Source organism: Mustela putorius, unplaced genomic scaffold (assembly GCF_011764305.1).
Source record: "Mustela putorius furo isolate JIRA1106 unplaced genomic scaffold, ASM1176430v1.1 tig00000680_pilon_pilon_pilon, whole genome shotgun sequence".
NCBI lineage: Eukaryota > Metazoa > Chordata > Mammalia > Carnivora > Mustelidae > Mustela > Mustela putorius.
In genome coordinates this window covers 785,791-804,488 of record NW_025421442.1, presented here as the reverse complement: position 1 = coordinate 804,488, position 18,698 = coordinate 785,791, and the positions used below count along the sequence as shown (strand labels likewise).

General features: G+C 54.5%; 1 long non-coding RNA gene across 2 annotated transcripts; it reads right to left on the bottom strand.

The window, feature by feature from the left end:
• Nucleotides 1–1,344: 1,344 nt before the first annotated feature.
• LOC123392882 lies at nucleotides 1,345–18,685 on the bottom strand. 2 transcript variants are annotated; one of them, XR_006607567.1, is made up of 4 exons: nucleotides 17,776–18,685; nucleotides 14,055–14,201; nucleotides 5,538–5,879; nucleotides 1,345–3,968 (listed from the first exon to the last, which is right to left on the bottom strand). It is a non-coding gene; the product is annotated as an uncharacterized LOC123392882 (long non-coding RNA). The 2 variants fall into 2 exon arrangements; XR_006607566.1 differs by lacking the exon at nucleotides 1,345–3,968 and having other exon boundaries at nucleotides 4,895–5,879.
• Between the last annotated feature and the right edge of the window lie 13 nt (nucleotides 18,686–18,698).

The following is an 18,698-nucleotide window of genomic DNA, read 5'->3' as shown; positions in this document are numbered from 1 at the left end:
ACCACTGCCGCGCTGCTCTGACTTTTCTCCTTAGCACGCGTTGCTCTTTATAATGCTACACGTTTTACTGATTTTTAGTAAGTGTTCACTCAGTGTTCGACACCCCACCGGAGCTGGCCCGCTCGTTCCTGGTCTTGCCATCGCGTGCAGACGTGATCGCTTCCCTTCCTCAGACGCCGGGGCAGGGCTGTAGCTTCCTGCCTCCTGCCTGGGAGGGGAGGGACGGAGTCCTCGGGTCCACGCGGCCCGCGGGTGGGGCGGCCGGATTGCCCCGCGCCCTGGTCTCACCTGGCCTTTGCCCTGCCTCCCCCGAGACCCGGTGCCCCCAGCGGTGGGACTTACACCCCCACGGGTCTTCAGCTCCGGAGCCGGGGCCTGGCAGTCCACGGATGCGCTCACAGCCCCTTCGCTGGAGCACACGGGACCTCCCCCCACCCCGCTGCACCAGAAGGCGTGATTATTCCTCTCCCGGGGGTGGACGTGACACAGCCGGGGGTGGACGTGACACAGCCGGGGGAGCGCGCCGCGAGGTCCGGCCCTGCTCCCGTCAGTGTGTGTTTGGGAGTCTGAGGCTGAACCATAAAAATGATGTAAACGGTGACAACTAAAATTCATCAGGACTCATTGAAACAGGAAGATCGAGAACTTGTTGAAATGATAAAACACAAAGCGTTTTTCTTTGCAAGGAGGGAAAGGAATTTCGTATTCACTCAGGATGGAAACTGAACCTTTTTTGGTAAATCCTGATCTGACTCACGGAGCGACGTAATGCAGCAGGACGCGTGTCGTCCTCAAGATGGATTGCGGCTCGCGCTGGCGCCTTCTGAACGACCATATATAGCCGTCCGCGCGGCCCTGCCACAGAAGGATCGCCGGACCGTGCGGGGAGCGTAAATACAGCAACACGCGAGCCGCACTCAGAAGGCTGCCCGGGCCCCGGCAGCGCCGCGTGTGGTTCTCTGCAGACCACCAGGCCGTGGGCTACGTTAGGCATATTTACTGTCTCCATGAAAAAAACAGCTTATAGTAACATTACCCTGAAGATCTGTCAATTTTGTCCCAGCAGCTCTTTGAGAACTTTCTGAGGCTTAAATGAACATCCGTTGCTGAAACCATGAAGAAGCTGTACTTGCATACGCTTGACTTTCCTGACTGGGCTGCATTTTAGGCGGACGTTTCACACTTACCCAGCTTAAATTTTACTTCCCTTTAAAAAAAAAAAAATTATTTAGTTACTTGATAGAGCGAGCAAGAGCACAGGCAGGGGGAGCAGCGGAGAGAGGGGAAGCAGGCTCACCGCTGAGCAGGGAGCCCGACGCGGGTCCATCCAGGACCCTGGGACCATGACCCGAGCCGAAGGCAGACGCTGAACCCACGGAGCCCCCACGTGAAGGGGGGCTTGTCAAAGGCTAATCTGAACAGAGAACTTTTGTTTTCTTGTTGCTTTTTTAAAAGATTGCCTTTATTTAGAAAGCGCAGGCAGACAGGCAAAGGACGAGAGAGAGTCTCGGCAGACCCCGTGCTGAGCACAGAGCCTGGCGGTCGGCTCCATCTCCCCGTCCCGAGATCCCGACCCGACCGAAACCGCGTCAGACACTCAACTGACGCCACCACCCAGGCCCCGTCTCCTTATTTTCTTGTTAGACGTCGATGAAGAGAATGGACTTCGGGTCAGACAATCTGGGCTCTAAGACCATGTGACAGAACAATTTGTGGAGGTTAAAACTCACGTAGAAGTAAAACATCCGACCGCACCTGAGCAAGCAGGGGAACCGAAAGTGTGGTGTGACAGCGTCTCCCGCTGTGCACGAAGCGCCCTGTCATTGTAAGGTCGGAAACCCCAGACCCGAAAGCAACCACTAACAGGACAAAACAAAGAGCTGTAAACATTAGCCACTGAGAGAGATCACGTGGAATCACAAAGAACATTCAACTACTCCTAAAGAAGCCGAAAGGCAGAAAGGGAGTCCAGGGCCTACGGGTCCAGGAGAAACCGAAGAGCAAGACGGGGGCGGCCACCGCACCTGCGGCTCAGCGCCCCGACGCAGCGTCTGGGACCGGCCGAGCGCGTGACGCACAAACCCGCCGACACTCGTTCCGGAGGAAATAAACACCGAATGATCCTGTATTTATTAAAGAAATTGAAGTCGTAGTCGAAACCTTCCTCCCAAAGAACATGCCAGATGACAGTTGATGAATTACACAAAACGTCTGAAATTCTACACGTCGTCCTCCACAAAACCGAAAAGGAGGAAACAGTCTCAGCTCCACGCAGCCGGCACCGCCAGGTCACTCCAACCACATGGAGACATTACAAGAAAGACCCTATAGACCCACATCTCTGAGGAGCAGATATAAAATACTCTAAGTAATATTTCAGCAGCTCAGATCCTGTAGATACAAAACGCCAACAGGGCAGGACCGCATGGAGCTGACCCCAGGGGTGCGTGTTTCGCCACGGGAGCCACGGACTCTTCCCGTGGACCATCCCAGCCCCCCAGTGCCGTTGTTCCCTGACGTCGGTTACTTTCTCCGCTTACTTATTGCTACGAAACAAACCACCCCAAAACTGAGAGGCTTAAAGCAACCATTTGACTTTTTAAAAAATTCCGTTTATTTTTGAAGTGGGGCTCGGACTCATGACCCAGAGATCAGGAGCCGCACCCTCTAGAGGCTGAGCCAGCCAGGCGCCTCCACCGTTTGATTTTATGATTGCGGGTCAGGAATTCTGGAAGACCTCAACGGCTTCGTCGGTCTCGGAGCTACGCAGGGTGGACGAGGCCGCCTCAGGCCTGGCCTTCCCTTCCAGCCTCCCCTGCTCGCCGCGGCTCCGTGCTTGCGTCTTTCTCCCCTTCCTGTTCACGCGGTGTCTTCCTCTCTGGGACGTCTTCACACAGGTCGGGTTTCTCATGGCTCGAGGGCCTCGGGGGAGTCTGACCGACACGGCCGCGCAGGCTGCGGGAGGCGAAGGCCGTGTCCGCCGGCCGGAAAGGCTCGGCCTGCGCTGGCGCAGCTTCGCGCCCGCCGCACGCGTGGTGACGGACCGTCAGAGAGCACGGCTCTGGACAAGGAACGCGTGGCCGTCCTGAACCCACTGTCTCCACGTACTCCACCCCTGGTACCCATCTGTGTGTTACTTAGGGCTTGATCTGTGGAAAGAGCGGAAACCAACCCCGGTCTCCTTAAGCAAACAGAAGGTCGTGTGGAAGGGTCCCTGCACTCGCTCTCAAGCCCGCAGTGCCGGGCTGGCGCTTCCTTCCGCACGCAGGGGCCGACATTCAGTCCTGCGGGTCCTCAGGTACTGACCCAGCATCTACGGTAAAACACAGCCTCCAAAACTGGTTTGATGGCTTCTAGCGGCAACGGCTCATTCATATTTCCGTGGCGGGGTGGGTCAGTCGTCTCCCGGTTTTTCCCAGGGCACATGGGCAGGCCGGTCCCAGACGTCCTCGCGGTCACATCCCAACTATGGCCGGGGGCACCTTAGCTCCTTTCTGTCCAGCTCGGGTTAGACAGCGCGGTGGCCTCGTCCCACCGGCGACAGCAAGAGCTGCACGTCGTCTCGGCTCTGGATTTGGCGTTCGGGTGCTGCTGGGGAAGGGACAGGCGGCGGATCAGAGCAGGCCGCATGGCCAGCCGAGGTTCCTGGGGTGGAGAGACAGACCTCACATCCAGAGGGAGAGGGAACGGGGCACAGGCTGCGCCGGACACAGGGACGCGGGACTCACGGGGCCGTTGTCTTCACTCCCCACAAATACCAAGAGGGGATCCCACCGTCTCGAGTAAATGATGGAGCGTCATTGCCTGGACGGAGCTGAGACTTCCCAGACCCACCAGCTCACCGTGTCAGGGCGCGTCCTCCGAGCGTTCGCCGTCCGTCTGCTCCCTTCCGCAACGTGCTGACTCGCTCTGGGACCTTGGGGGTCTTACCGTGGGAACACACAGAGGCTTTCTGCTTTAATTCCAGACTGACAAATCAGAAAAGAAGCACATTTCAAGAAAAGCACGAGGGCCTTTATTTGGAGACTGGAGGTAGATCCAAAACGAGGGCCCCGGGCAAGTCAGATTGACCTCCTGAGTGATCTTCGCATGTGAACGGACAGCGAAGAAGCCACCGACCCTGACAGTAAAATATCGGCGTGTTTCCTAAGTGCTCATTTCGGGAAACCGGTGTAATCAAGAGAAGGGGCACGAAGCGAAAAGTAAGGACCCCCCCAACGCCGCCGTCACGCAAAACCATCACCGGGGTCTTGCCCGCATCTTCACCATGTCAATGAAAAGGAAAATAAAAAGGAAAAAAGAACACAGAGGCCTCTGGGGAGGACATGCAAGAGGCTGAATTTGAGTTGGAGGGAATAACTCCGCAGAAAACTTGTTAGATAGTTTGTTAGGCTACAGTCCACACGCCACCCAGTCGCCCACGTGAAGTGTCCGCCTCAGACACGCCTGCGGGCTCCGCGGGTGAAGCGTCTGCCTCGGGCTCGGGTCATGACCTGGCGTCCCGGGATGGAGCCCCGCGCTGGCCTCGCCGCGGAGCTGGGGCTTCCCCTTCCCCCTCTCCCTCCTGCCTACCCCCAGCTCATGCGCTCGCTCGCTCGCAAATAAATATGTTTTTTTTTTAAAGATTTTATTTTAAAGATTTTATTTATTTTATTTATTTTATTTGACAGAGAGAGAGAGATCACAAGTAGGCAGAGAGGCAGGCAGAGAGAGAGGAGGAAGCAGGCTCCCCACTGAGCAGGGAGCCCGATGTGAGGCTCGATCCCAGGACCCTGAGATCATGACCTGAGGCCAAGGCAGAGGCTTAACCCATGGAGCCACCCAGGTGCCCCTACATAAAATCTTTTAAAAAAAATAAAACAAACTAAAAAATAAAGTATACGACTCAGTGTGTTTTAGTATTTAGTCACAGAATTTGGGCTGTATCACCCTCACAATGGAATTGTGAAACACTGGTCTCCCCTAAAAGAAACTCTCCCAGGCCGGTTTCCCCCCAAAACCCCCAGCCCAAGCAACTGCTAATCTCCATTCTGCCTGTGGGGACTGGCCTGAGATCCTACAGCACACGGTCCCCTACAACCGGTGCCCTTCACTCAGCAGGACGTGTGCGCGGGACACGCGTCTCTGAGTTCCTGTCTCCTTTCCGTCCGGCGGACAGACCGCATTCTGTCCGTCCACCCCCAGCCGACGGGCCTGGGTACTCGCTGAAGTGTTGAAATGAATTCTAAGCTCATTTTTAAATATATTGACCAGCAAGCTCTCTATGTTCTCAATGATTCTTTAAAAATCTTTAAGAAGCTCTGAGTTCCACAGAAGTACACGGCCCGGGAGAAACGGAGTCACTGCGGAGCACAGCCGGAAGACACTGAGCGCGGCCCCTTGTCCCCTTGTCCCCCACGCCCATGTGTAGCGTTCTTGTCTCAAGCTTTTCCCTCTGCATGTGCAAACACACACGTACCCAGCGTCCTCGGTCCTGCAGTCCGTGTGTGCAGAGCTTTCTAGGAGCGACAATTTACCTGTGACCCCGACATCCATACCTGTGACCCTGACAGCACTCTGGACGTCGGTACAGCTGCGGTCAAACAGGTGGCACTCTGCCTGCTTGTCCTGGCTCATACTGGATGCAGATGTCCTCTACGCGGTCAGCTTCCTGCCGTGTTTTTCTCATTCTCAGGCATTTGCTGGTGATTTCTCTGCTGAAAGTCCCCCCAGACACGGTGCTGACGTGTTGTCTTGAGCTCCTAAGCCCGGGAAGGCTATGTTGGGTCCCATGGAGAAAACACGTGTGTTGGACAAGCTTCCTGCGGCTGTGAGGGGCGGTCCTGCTGGCCGTGCATGCAACCCTCATGAGCCAACGATGTATGTTAAATACGGGGCCTCTAAATGGAAACACACATACAAGATTCTATATTGAGTAGGTGCGGCCAGACGCTCGCAGGAACCTAAAGCTATTTCTCTGAGGAGCGCTGGTCCCGTATTTCATAATCCGTCCTTCACGGTGACTTCGTAGAACGGGACAATCGTGAGTCATGAGAGTCGACTTCATGGGCATGTGATTGCGCATATAATGTTTCAAGATTGCATTGTATAATACATTGCTTTCCAGCTTTATATTTTAAAAGATTTTATTTATTTATTTGACAGACAGAGATCACAAGTAGACAGAGAGAGGAGGAAGCAGGCTCTCCGCTGAGCAGAGAGCCCAATTCAGGGCTCAATCCCAGACCCCTGGGATCATGACCTGAGCCGAAGGCAGAGGCTTTAACCCGCTGAGCCACCCAGGCGCCCCTCCAGCTTTATTTTTGTAAACTAATGCAGCACGGAGAAATTTTCAGATCACTACATGAAGATCAAATGAAACCCTTAACACAAAGGGCAGACACGTGGTAAAATCCAGTCTGCTGTTGCTGCCTTTCTGCTTGTCTTTTCTTAGTAACCTCTACACCCAACGTGGGGCTGGAGCTCATGACCTCGAGCCAGGCGCTCCTGGACTGCTGTTTTTTATTTTTTTTAATAAAGTTTTATTGAAACACGGGCATGCTCTTTCATTTCAGTACTGCCTACGACTACTTCCGCAGTCAAATGTCAGAGTTGAGACGCCGCACAAGAGGTTTTGTAAGCATGGTATCCTAAATCTACAATATTTACTGTTTGGCCCTTTACCAAAAAACTCCCCAAATCCAAAACAGTAACTCACACGACTCTGCCTCAGAGGGTTACAGAAGAATCCGTGGTTCGGACGCTCAGCGTCGCACTGGTTGTTCCTCTGCGGGCAGGCAGGTCCCTTCCACTGGTCGCTATTTTAGGGCGCGGCTCATTGTCCGTATTTATCTGTGTGAGCGGCGACTGCTTCTGCAGAAGGAAACTGCTGGTTAAACGTGTCCGCGTGTCGGAACTCTTGCGGGATCTCATACCGTCTCCCAAACAGTCCGTGCGTCTCTGCTTCCACGAGAGCCCATGTCGCTTTGCCTTTACCAACACTGGGTTGTCAAACCATCGCTGGCCGAAACGCTGGGGGCAGAAATGGTTCGCGTGGTTTCGCTCTGCTTCTCCCTGATCGCTAATGGGGAGGAACCTGTGACTTTTCCACATGCGTAACTTCACCACAATGGCTTTGGCAAAGTCAGACGCCTCATAATGTGGGAGTAAACACACGTATGTGGACTCTTACCTTTCCAGACAAACTTACCGCGTTTCTGTCGCCTTCGCCTTGGAACTGCCTTCACTCCTCTTTTTACCTCTTTCTCCTATATTTCACCGAAATAATTCGTACTTGCAGTTCCAGGTTTGCTTTGACTTAAAAAACCAACCGTGCACGCTTCCACTTTTTGGGATCCTCAGTCACAGCGGCGTCGCCGTGAGAGCCGTAGTGCCGCGGACGGGCCTCGATGCCATCCTGTGTCTCGGCTCAGCACTCCCCGAGGTGTGTGTCTTCCTTTTCCCGACTGCGCTCCCCTGTTTCCGAGCACGTCCCCCAGCAGTTCTCCAGAGGGGCTGTGAGGGCGGGCGTGCGGGACGGGGTCCGTCGGCGTCCGGTCTCCGCGCTCCCTTCCTTCTCTCCAAGGAAACCTGTGTTGTCGGGGTGTTTGCCCCCTTCCGCTTAGAGCGCACGACTCGGGGCAAGCAACCCCGTCCCCCACCGGTGGAGCACTCCGAGACAGCCAGCACCGCCGCGCTGCGCAGGGCTCACACGGACGGCGTCGGTCCGGCGACACTGAAGGGACGGACGGACACCCTGCTGCCCCCTTTCTCTTCTGATGCACGTAAGTGAGGAAACCTGACACCCTCCTGGGGGCAAGTCTAAGAAGGACGCCGGTGCTGAGGACGGCAGGGTGGACAGATGGACAGACAGGGCCGGGGTGGACAGATGGACAGACAGGGCGGGGCTCTCGAGGCGTCACTGGCCCACGTGACACGGACCCTCTCTGGGGCTCCTGTTACTTGCGGTCAAAAACCCAACTTGGTCTTTATTTTCCCTCATCCTTTGTAGATCTCTCGGGTGGGCACAGGAGTCCAAAGTCCCGAGAAGGAAAGGCCTTTTCCTCTTCCTCAGTGTCCGCGGTGGCGTCCGATAGCGCCCACGGTCCGATTCTCACCGTGAACGGAACAAGCTTCTCCCACTTGAAGGTCTGGGGCTTCTTCTTTATCCTTGATCTTAGCAGCTTCTCCACGAGACCCACATGAGTGTCTCTGAAACGTTTCTGCTCGGCGCTGGGTGGGTTCCTTAGATCTCAAAACTTGCGCTTACATCATTTCTAGGAAATAGTCTGACTTTGTTTCATTGTTTCCAACTCGCATATTGACTTTATTTTATTTTTCGGAGAATCCAATAGACATTTGTCTTCTGTGTGTATTTTTAGATAGTTTTCTCTAATTTGTGAAATCCTAGGCTTTACCTTAGAGACCATAAGTAAGTCCCTTTGCCTATGTCAAATCAACAATTTGAAACTTCACATGCAATTTCCAGTTATACTAGGCACTCATAGACACAACTTTAGACACACAAAAGGTTTGAGAATCAAGTATTTCTTTGAATCTTCCTTTTCCACAGCCGCCCGCTCTGGCCTTACCGATGCGGTATGCCCTGGGATCTAAGGATGGGCGCTCCTTTCTTCTTAAAGATTTATTTCTTCGAGGGGCAGAGAGAGAGAGTGCACCAGTGGGGGGAGGGGAGGAGGGAGCCGTCCCGCTGCGGACGGATTCCAGGACCCTGGGATCATGACCTGAGACAAAGCCAGACCTCAGCCAGCCGAGCCCCCAGGCACCTCTTACTCCAATGGTGACTCCAATCACACCGGCCTGTGTCAGCTGCCACTTTTTTATTTGGGATTAGGGACAATATTTCAATTCTTCAATAAGCCTTTTGCTGTTTTGGATCAAGTCCATGATCTGTTATTGGAGAGTAAGCCCCCTCCCATGACAGGGGGTTTTGTAAAGGGAGAAATACCGGGCTCGGGGCTCAGTCTTCGACGGGGGGACGTCCTGGCCAGCTCGAGGCACTTCCAAGTCCTCCCCGTGCTCGGCAGCCAGAGCTTGAGAGGGAAACATGAGCTTGGGCAAAGGTCACTTGGTAAACGACCGGACTTTCATTTTAATCTTCTCAGGAAAAATAAGAAAAGATTCTTGTTTATATTTGTTTTTTTGGTCTTATCTAGAGAACATCTGGAAAACATTGTAACTAACTCACTCCATTTGTCCTGTTTTTCCAAGCAGGAAAAAAATAAAGGGAAATTCCAAATAAGTGTTTCTTTTGCAGAGCCAAATACTATCATACGTCTCTCCTGACTACAGACGTCTTGGCTCTGTGTACAGCCGGGTACGGATGCAGCTCCCAGCGTCCGGGAAGCCAGGACGGTAGCAGGTCACCCCTGGGAGCTGCGGAACACGACGACCACAGCCTCCGTCGGTGGCAAGTGTTGGGCGAGCACGCGGGGTGCGCAACTTGGTGCCTCGGGAGGTAATGAAGCCCTGGTGCTACCGGTGGCGATGACAATGGTGGTCCTGCTGTCGTCTGAGGTAATGAAGCCTGTGGTGGCGACACTAAGGCATCGGCGGGGACTCAGAGCCTGACTTAGGTACTGAAGGTGCTGCGGTTCTTAGGTTGGTCCTTGGGAGCGGAGCAGGCCTCGCTTCACCTGTGCTGCGTTCTGCTGGTCAGAAGGAAGTCCCCAGTCCCACCCACACACAAGGGCCACGTCTGCTGTCCCTGCTGCTGGAGACTCTGCCTGCAGGAGAGAGATGACCTCTGGACAGAGCGCCGTACCAGCGGAGGCGTGGGACTATGAGGAGACATGGTAGACCAGGACAGGGACAGCAGCAGCTCTGGACGGGGGGAGGAGACACAAGACCAAAGGCCGGGAAGCTTGCCTCAGTGTGGGAGGCGGCCCAGGGCTTCATGCGATGAGAAGTCGGGAGAAATAGCCGTGGGGATCTACTGTGTCCTCGCCCCAAATATATTAACTCAAATCCCATCAGACCTTCGGACACGACTCCAGTGACAGGAAATACGGGGACAGGGAGCCACGGAATGCCACCAGTAGGAAACACTCTGAGAAAATCTGCAAAGTGAGACCCTTTCCATGACAACTGGCCTGGCTTCTCCTACAGGACAATATCACACAGAAATAAGGGACAGGCATAAAAACACAACGCAACGCTTGGACTGTGGTTCTAAAAGAGCAAGTAGGGGAGACATGGGGTGGACGATGGGGACTCTGGGTGCGGACCGGCATCAGATCTTATTGGAATCATTAGACATGGCCGCGCTGCAATGGTCTCAGGCCTTATTTCCTGGAAGTGTGGGACAGTGTAGGCCACAGCAAACGGCATGAGAACTGTGACCTATTGATAACGGGTCCGAAAAACCTGGAAGTTCATAGCAGAGAAAACAAAATGTGCTCAGACCCGGGAATGGGACTGTACGCTCCGGCAGTGTCTCCGATAGATTCCGACAGCCTCTTCCTCGTCGCCGTCTCGGCCACGCTGCGCACGTCCCTCAGACATCCACGGCACTCGGCTCCATGACCTCTCGCTTCAGGGACATCACTCAGAAGACACTGGGGCACCTTTGGGCTAAAAATGACTTCAATAACCAAGGGCTTAATTTTCTTGCAGAACAAGAAGTCTGGGGGCAGCAGCGGTCAGCATGGGCTCAGCGGGCCCACGACGCCCTGCGGGAGCCGAGATCTTTCTATGTCCCTGCTCCCCCGCACTGGGGCAGTGGGTGTCAGATTCACACCTGCGTCCCGTCCGCACCTGGCTCAGGAGCCGTCAGCGGGAGAAGGAGGGGACAGGCTGGCATTGGTCACCGTCCCTCCCACGGGTCTTTGTCGACCATTTCCACTTTGGCCATAACTGGCCCGTGGACCACTGAGCCGGATGGGACGTCCCCTAGGGGCAAGCAAGAGAGCGGGTGTTTCGACTTGGGGCCGGGAGTCGTAACGTCCAGGCTTTACGTCCCGGCATCTCCTACTACCTCTAAGTGCATCAGCCAAGTGGACTTCTTTAGCGGGTATTCACAGACAATGAAAGGGAAACAAAACATTTTTTAAAATTTGATTTGATAAAGGATTGAATTTGGGGCGGACGGACCATTCCCTCCTCCCACTAGCATTTAACAAGCCGCCAGCTACACAGCAAGCCTTGGGCTGAAAACCCGAGAACCCAGGATGAAGCAGGGGTGCTTCCCGGCCCCAGAGAGGGGCGACCACAGCAGGGACCAGCGGAAAGTGGAGACGAGTACGGAGGAACCTATCAGAGAAACACAAGGAGGCACAGATAAACCAGCCGGGGGGAACCCAGTGGAGAGAACTTGGCACACATGACGGCCTGGTGACGAGGCCAGCTGGCTGCCCGCGGCTGGTGGGACTCGTCTCCTGATGGTTCACGCACGTTCTTCAAAGAGTCTCCACACTCAGCCGCAGGGGAGATGTGCAGGACGTGGAGTCGGAGTCTGTTCTGGCTCTGCTGCTGATGAGCTGCGTGGGGTCTAGTCTGACGCTGAGCTCGGGGAGCCCCGCACGGACCACTAGCATCTCGGAACACGTCCCGCCCCGTGGGGACACGCGTTTCCGGCGCTGGGGTCCTGCGGCATCGCCGACGTGGGGCTTGGGGCAGCGGCGGTTGGCTGGCGCTCGGCATGTCGTTTTGCAGAATGAACCGGACGTGAACTCACGAGGGCAAATCCGTGCCTGAAGACCCCGGGGAGCGAGGGCTGAGCGCTCTGTGCACTTGCAGCAGGACGGCCCAGGCCACGGAGCAAACCTGCCTCCCCAGGCCGGCATTTCCCAGGGCCTCGCAGGGACAAGTGGCCCCCAAGCAGACGGCTCCCCGTGGGACGGACTTGAAGTCAGGAAGGAGTCGAGGAACTTTGCATCTGCCAGACTGAGAGAGAGACTACAGGCTGTCGTCGCCGCTCTGACGTGAGCATTTTGTTCCTCACAGAAAGTCTTCACCTCTCCTTTTTTGGTCACTTAAGCTCTCTTGCTGGTGGTTTTAAAATGTCCTTTATTCCATGACATTATAGGAAAAGCGCTTTTGGAGCCATAGTTTAGTTATAAACGAGTCCTGCACAACTGTTTTTTATTTCCATTTTGTTTCACTGACTGAGAATGTAAATTGAACTTCAGTGCTATTGTGCTTTGTTCTCTGCTCTCTTGGAAATGTGTTCTGAATTAAAGCCCACGAATAAACCAGAGAGGCCTAAATATTGCCCTTCAGCTTTGGAGTAGCCTGTGAGCCAAGAACAGATAGAGAATGTGGTTTTATGAGCCCCAGATGGCGCAGTGGGTGTCACGGATGTCTTTATGGGAGAGGTCAGGGGTTCAGTCTCCATCTGGAGCCGCCCCAGAGCCGCTCTGGATCTCAGGGGGTCAGCGTGGATCCCGGGCCAGGACCCGGTGCCTTGTCCACCTTGGCACTGGGCCTCCGTCAGGCCGGGTCAGCGGCCTCGCTCTGGACGCGTGCCTGTTGCAGAAGCCTGCGCCCCCTCAGCGGGGGACCTCAGGGCACCCTCTCGCCTGTTCGTGGAGCAAGGGGGGCGGCTCCCAGGGCGCTTGCTGGTCACCAGAGCTGCAGTGCTTGCAGAGGCAGTAACTAGAAGTTTCAGGGACCGCTCCGCTTCTCTGCAGAGCGGACATACATCCAGACGTTGTCAAGGCCTTTTGTTTCTCTTGAACCGGAAAGTCCTAAGGGACCGGTGGGCACGTAGTTACAGTTCACTTCCTGATGTCCAGTTTAAACCAGCATTCTGCAGTTCGGGAAGAGCCCCGCAGCACTGGGAGTGCCATTCTGGTCCGAGGCGCGTTCTCGCTGCGGTCACAGCATCCGGCCGAGGCAGCCGTCATCCTGCAAAACCCAAACTCATCCCCATGTCCTCTGCCCCCAGCCCTCAGCAGCTTTCGCTCCTGGACTCTGGCTGGTCCCAATGGGTACCCCTCCCCGCCGCCTCCCGAGCCAGTGCACCAGCAAGAACCGTGTCCCGTGGGGGCAGCCGGCGGGGTCGGGCCTCCTCCGGCAGGTGGTGGGCAAGCAGAGAGGGCTGCTAGTGGCTTCTGGAGGTTTCCATCGGGTCACCGGGCCCCCCAGCTGTCTCTGAGGCTGCGGCAGCACCTGTCTGCCCGCGAGTGGGCCTGGACCGAGGGCACGAAGAGAGAGCCGTGGGAAAGAGCTGTGGGCCATTGGGACTGGCATTTTGATCTCCGACGGTCTTGTTCGACAACCGGCTCAGCGCTCCGGAAGAGACGCGGTGCTCCCTGTGGGGCCCCCGCCCCAAACCCAACAGGGGCCTGAGACCACCGTGCACACCGCTCGTCTTGGAGCCCTTGCCCGCGTGTCTCTGCAGAGACCCCGCTGGCCACTTGGCCCGCGGCTCCTGCCTGTCCTGGGAGCCAGAGCCGGCCCCTTGGCCGGGCGCCAGACCAGCCCCGCACCCACAATCCCCCTGGGCCTGCTCCCCACCACCCGGGAGAGGCGGCCGCCGTGATCTTGCTGGTCTTCCCAGAACCTGCTCCTTCTGCGCGGCTCCCGGTGACCTCATCGGGCTTCCCCGTCCTCCGAGGCCTTGACGCGCTTCCACGGAGCGCGGGCCCTTGGTTTCCCGCGCGGGTCTCCTGAGCCGGCTTGTCTCGCTCGTCGCCGTCACACTGAGGCGGCACATTTGCCGCAGGACACTGTGAGCCTGGCCTGCCTGCAGCGGTGCCCTGCGCCTCGCGGGGTCAGAACGGCTCTGCAGCCTTTGTTTGACTCCGATGGGCATCCCCGGCAGAAGTCACTGGACGTTTTCCGGCATCTCAACAGAGTAACCGAATCATTTGTCTTGATTTAACAATTACATTTATTCAGCAGGTAAATACGGTCTATGTGCATGGGAGGCTTTGCTGGTCTTTGAGGGACTCGAACTCGTGCCCGACAGAGTGTGAGGGCTCACGGAACACCAACCACTGTGTTACTGCTGTTCACGTCACTCAAGTGCCATACGGTTAGAAATAGGACAATTTATAAAGATGCAGAAATTAAGAAAATCACTAACTATATAAAATTATTATTACTAATACCTTGTTTTTAAGTGTGAAATGCACCATCTCCAAATATTTCTTCTTTAAAGACTGCTCCTTTGGGCATCCGGCTGGCTGGCTCAGGAGGGTGAGCAGGTGACTCTTGATCTCAGGGTCATGAGTTCAAGCCCCACAGCAGGCACAGAGCTTAAAAATAAATAAATAAAATAAAATAAATGAATAATAAAAACAGACTGCTCCTCTACTCCCTGAACCATTCCTACTTTCAAATCTTAATAATAACTGGTCTGTTATTTCCGTGCAGCTGGGTCAGGCATGATCTTTGTACCTGATACTTTCCTGTACTTTAAAGCCTTTGGACAATGAACAGTGTCTTTCTTCTATTATAATAAAATGTCACTTAAAACACCTTAGAATGTTACCCTTAGACCCTGGTCCAAAGGGAGCGGAAATCTTACTTGGCTGCACAGACAGCCGCTTCTTCCTGCGCGGCTGGGGCCCCGCGGGCACACACACGTTTGCTTACATGTGAGTGGCGTCGGGGACGTTATTTTGTTAGCTTGTAAAATACACACATTTTTATTCATCGTTCTCCTTTTGAAAATAGTAGCACCAGGAAAACGTGATCTGTTAAAATTTCCCCACATCAGTGAAGAATTTTAATTGCTTATGCTTTGGCTTTGGGAGAGCAGGGTGTCTTAAGCAAACTCCCTCCGGACCTCGGCGCGCTGTGGGCTAGGCCCTGGACTAAATTAAACGAGTTCAGTTTCCCCACCTACGTGTAACTGTGTAGGGGTATGAGCGCTGCGCTAAAACAGCATTTGTTCACCATGCTCTGTTAGAACCTTGAATGGATTTTTAACCCAAGTGGGTTTAATTCAGAAAACTCTTTCTACAAAGGTAAACTTCGAAAGCTCTGCTATCCAGGAAAACATTCAGAATAGGCTGCGCAGCCCGAATTCCAACGGAGAAGGAAGGAGCCTGGTGGCTGTGAGCAGTCGTCCCAGGTAAAGCCCACCGGTGGGGCTGACGCTGCGGTGGTCTCCTCCAGGGGCCTCACACGTTCAGGTCCTGCAGCAAAGCTCATCAAAGTCCCCAGAGCTCTCCAGTGCAGAAGTCTCCAGCTCGTTACTGGCCGGATGGAAGGTAACGGCCCTGCCTGGGGACGGGTGACGGTGGGAGCATGGGCCCCTCCCACTGGGATCGGGGCGTGCCCCCTAAATCACGCCACAGCGGCATACTGATCATCCCGAGCTAAAGGAACGTGCGAAGCCGCAGACGCAGAAAGGCTCTCTGATCTCCTTTCCACCTAGAAGCAGGTCATACCACGTTTGTGACGAAGTGCCCGGCTTGTACCCGGCAGAGAACATGGCCATCGGCTAAGACTGAGGCAACACAGACGCGGGTCCGCGGCAGCAGGCCCTTCCCGAGACAGCCGTGTCTCCCCACGTGTTGGTCTCTCATGGTCGGCCACGTTCCTGGAAGCATAAGCCCCGTCCCCTCCCTTGTTAAAGCCCCTTTCCCTTTGTCTTGACCCCATGACCGGTCGCTCTCTGCTGGAAATGCTGTACCAGGTCCTCAGAACTAACCTTTCCTTTGGAGTTTCCGTTTCATCTCTGTTAAGGCCTCTCATATGAAGTAAACTTTTTCTCCCATGAACTTTTGTTTTGTTTTGTTTGAGGGGTATTTGTGGGCAGTTCGAAATGCAGAGCCCCCGACACTGAACCTAAGAGGGTACAGGACCCCGTCCCCCGACTCTCTTTTATTCACACAAGTAAAATTCCCTCAAGGAGTCCCAGAAACTAGGGAGGCCGACACCCTCCTTAGTGTGGAAGTTAAAAGGAAAAAAAGAAGTTACGCCTGTCCGTTTTTGTGGGGGAGCTTATGATTCAGACCGGCGGTGCGTGCGGTAAACGAACCTTCTCTGAGAGGATGGGCCCCTCCGAGAATGTGGTGGAAGCCGCGGCAGAAAGCGGGCAGGTGGCCGGCTGTGTGAGAGGGGAGTGCGTGGTCCCTCCCGACAGCCTCCAGAGGTGTCCCTGCTAACCTGGGGGAGAGCGTCGGGGAGCGCGGCCCGGGACGCTGTGGGCTTGGCACGACCGTGGCCAACACCCCACGTCTGGGTCTGTGGCTCCTCTCGGTGAGGGGCCCAACCAGTCGTTCAGAAGCTCGAGATGTCCTTGCAGTGGCGGGGGTGCCCTTATCACGGTCTCCCAAGAGCCGGCTAATCCTCCTCGAAACAACATTCCTCTTTTTGAAAAAAAAATAAAAAATAAAAAACAAATGACCGAGGAGCTGGGAGCGGAAGCAGCAGCTCTGCCTTGTTTATCTGTTCCAAGATGTCTTGGGCGAGTGTCCTAGGTTTTGTTTCTCGGTTTCCTCATATGTAATACTGGGGCCACCACAGTAGCTTTCGCATACAGTTGTTGTGAAGAGTCGATGAGCTAAAAAGTGTCAAATCGGAAACTGTCCCGGGCCCGGGAGCGATAGATCATGGATTCAGGGGTCAGCGGACGCAGGATCTCTAAGCTTCCCTTCCCCCGCTCCGAGGATCCGTGAGTCGTGATGACATGAGCGTGATCTCCATATATCCATCGGCTGCCCTGCTGACACGTTTTTATGTTACTTAATGCCCTGAACAATCCTGTGACTCAGGCTAAGTCACCCCATTAGACAGAGGGGAGGCCAGACTCGGCAGCTGGCCTCAGACCGCACAGCAGTCTTGACCCCACAGCCAGACCCTCTCCTCCCCGATTCAGAGAGGCAGCGGGAGAAATTACTTGCAACACAGAGAACAAGGGAATAGTATCAGGACACAAAGCAAAGCTGCACAGCAGAAAGGGAAGAGGCAACAAGTATTTAACACAAACAAACAGTTCCTGCAAGAAACGCACATGGCCAGTACGCGGGGAGGAGCGCTCAGCTCAGTGGGGACCAACAGTGAGCCACCAGGGACTACCCCCGAGTGCTGGTGAGCGTGGGAAGCGGAGAGTCGCTCTGCTACAGGCGACGGATGGGCTTTCTGAGCTCCAAAGCTACCCTCTTACTCCCTCCTGACCTCCCAGACCGCCGCTGAGGAGTCCTATGCTACTACTGTTTCTGATTCTTTTCCTGTGTGTTTGACGATGCTTTGGGTAGCAAGGGGCTGTGGGGGAGAAACAACTTTCCATCCACCCTCTTATGTTCTTGGACTCTGGTTTACAAATTCTATCAGCGAAGAGATTCACAGGACAAAAGGCACACAAACTTTATCTGATATTAATCTTAATTTTTACATGTACATGAAGGTCTTCATAGAAAAGAAGTAAACACCCAGGAGGTGGACAGAGCTGGAGGCTTACAGATGATGATTATATGTGTGATTTCTATGTGATAAACTGTACGGACTCAGCTGGACAGAGGACACAGGGTTGGGCTTCCAGGGGCACTAAATGATGGGAAGGTACCCACATGGGGGAATGCGCTGGAAGACAAGGGTTATTTGTTAAGCTCTGTTCACGCAGACTCAGGTTGGGGCCACCCCACCTCTGGTCATAAACATTGCTCCTCTCTTGCTGATCTGGTAGAGGGGACACACCTTCACAAAGAGAAAATCATGCCCTATTTTTAGGATGGTAGGGGAGGACAGAGAGGTTTTCCGACATCTGCAGCTTCTCAATTGCCTTCAGCTCAAAAATAATCCTTGTGCCGAGGTGGCGCATTTGGGGTGTCCTGTTCCCATCCTCAGAACAAAACATCTGTCCAAAAATGACATGAGTACCTTGACTGTTCCCTCAGCGGGAGGTCTGGAAGGAAGTGATCCTGAGGTGGGTCTGGCACGTCTCCATGCTCATCAAGGGCCCAGGCCCCTTCCGGCAATCGGCTCCTTCACCTCCAGTGTGTCAGCCACGGCACTCTCTGCTGGGATGAGACGGTTGCATGAGCTCCGGACCTCGCGTCCTGAGTCACAGGGAGAGGGGCAGTAAGATGAAGCCATCCTCAGCAGAGGTGACCCTGAATTCCCTTGCTAGGGGCCCGGCCATACCACACCCCTTCCAGCACCTGGCCACGGGGTCCTAGATGACCCTGCGGGCCCCGTGGTGACTCCTTCCACAGGATGGGCCGTACTGCAGGCCTCTGATCTGGGTTCTACTGTTTCCCCAGAAAAGGGGAAGGGCTACCGGGCTGACATTTACAGTGTCTGCCACAATAGGGGAGCCGTGTTATTCTCCTCTGCGAAACTGCGGATTATCGGTTCTCTCCGACACTTGGGGTGGAAGCAGAGAACTCTGAGTCCCACATTCTTTAATCCAGCCTTGGCCAGAACGTTCAGCGGAAGCACAAGTATTTAATGAGATACTCCAAGACAATGGGAATCTGCTGAAACAGGCACTTTTTGAAAAGAACCCTGAGCTGGACAGTAGGTGGTTTTCCACCAGACAAGCCTGCGGAATCTACCCGTCCTGTAGATCTCATCAGTATAGAGTTGACTCTGGCTAAGTCTTTGTGGTAGGAACTCGAAGCGGCTTTCTTGGAATACTGATAGTGTTAATAGTTCCATGCAGTTTTCTCATAACCTTGGGACCAGAGTATGTTTGCCACAAGAGAGTCAAAGTTTTCAGGCTACTTGGTACAGACAAACAACTGTCTTTGTTCCCTTCAAGTTCAAAACGACATTTCTTTTTTTTTTTTTTTTTACAAATT